Raw genomic sequence first — 1,763 nt, forward strand, 5'->3', positions numbered from 1 at the left:
AAGCCCGCGCGGCTCTGGGGGGCTCCGACCCGGGGGAGCAGAGCGAGCTGCCGCTGGGGCGCAGCCAGGTTCCTCGGCCTTTTTAATGCAAATCTGGCGGAGGGGGGCGGAGGGAGGAGCCAGTGCAGAGTAATCCGAGGAGGCTCGGTCCCTACTTTCTGGGGCTGGGTTTCCGCTGAGAATGCCCCTCACGCTCCGGGCACGCCAACCCCGCGGCGCCCCCTCCCCAGCTGCGGCGGCGCGCGCTCCGGGGCCGCGTTAAACCGCACACAAACGGGCGGGCCCGGGGTGGGCGGGAACACGCGAGGCCCCCCGCGAGGCCCTGGCCCGGGGTCGTTTGGTCCCAGCCCCACGTTTCTGCTCCCGCCGCGGGACTGGGGCCCTTTGTGTGCAGGGCTCCAGCCTGGAATTTGCCGGCCCGAGGTAGCCTCAGGGAACCTCGTTTCCTTCCGAGAGTTTTGGCACAGCGCATGCGGCGCGCTCCCCCAGGCCCGGGAGGCGCGTTGCCCCTGCCGCTAAAAGATCCGAATCACAAACAGAGCTGTGGGCAAAAGACGAAATAGCAAGGAAGCGGCGGGGCTGCTATTTCGCTGGGCGAGTGTCTGGAAGTCTCTTCTGGATCACACAGAGCTGCCCGCCATTCCCCGGGTCTGGAGGAGAGACGTCCCTCCTAAATGAACCGGAGGATCGAATCCGCGCGGGCATCCCGGCGCTGGCGCCCCGCGCGCACACAGGGCGCTCTGCGGGGCGGAGGTTGGGCCCAGGGCTCGGTTTGGAAAGCCTGTTGCCCGGCACGAGGCTGGCGGATAGCGTGGCGGGTGGGCAGGGCCGGGGGAGGGGCCGTGGCCCAGGCGGGACCCGCGCGCTCCTCCTTCGCGTGCCGGGGGCGCAGGGCAGGGCGCTGGCCCTGCTCCCGGGGGACTGGGGAGCTGGTGACTGAGCACTGCGGACGGCGAGTTCCAGCTGGAGCCGGCGATCCGGTGCCGAAAGGGAATGAATGGGGGGGAGGGTCCTGGTCCCTAACCGCCCCACACCCTGGCCGAGCCGGAGCTAACCCCGGGGCGCGAGGCCCTTTCCACGTAAGGCGGGTCATTGTTCCTGCCTCCCGGCCACGGAGGCGTCGGGCTCAGCCCGCGGCGTCGCCATTTCTCGGCTCCTGGAGGTGCTGTGACCTTCGTCCCCCACCTCCAAACCCCCGGCCCGCCACCTGCACGCTTTGTGGTCCGGCTGCTTGGAAAAGGGGATTAACGGGTGGGGGGCGAGGGCCCCACTGTGTTGTCGCTGTCCTGCCTGGCCGTAAACGCTCCAGGGAAATCCGGGAATCGGACCCTACGTAGAGGCCCAGCGGCCACCTTCCCTCCCCGTCACGGTCGCACCATCGAGGACGGCCCGGGGGGCAGCAGAAGACCGTTCTCCCCCCAGATCGGGCCCGGGCCTTTCCGTCTCTCTCTAGAGCACCAAGCGGCCTAAAAGCCCCCGCCCTAACTCGGGCTACCTTGCAAATAACCCCCGAGGGGAGGGAACACAGCAGACCCCGGAGTTAACCAGCGCCCGAGCGCGGAGGGATGCTAGGACTTGAACCCGCGAGTGGGGGAGGACCCTGTGTCTCCGCCGCCCTCAGACCCCAGCGCTCTCCCTGGGTCACCTCCGACCCGCAGATCCCCTCGCTGGGGGCTCGAGGAACCTTAAGCCGGGAGGGCTGATTTGAGGCCCACCAGCGCGGCCGCACTCCGGGAGCAGCCAGGGACCCCGGCGTCTGGCTG

The sequence above is a fragment of the Tupaia chinensis genome, unplaced genomic scaffold (assembly GCF_000334495.1).
Source record: "Tupaia chinensis unplaced genomic scaffold, TupChi_1.0 Scaffold000283_2, whole genome shotgun sequence".
NCBI classification, from domain to species: Eukaryota; Metazoa; Chordata; class Mammalia; order Scandentia; family Tupaiidae; genus Tupaia; species Tupaia belangeri.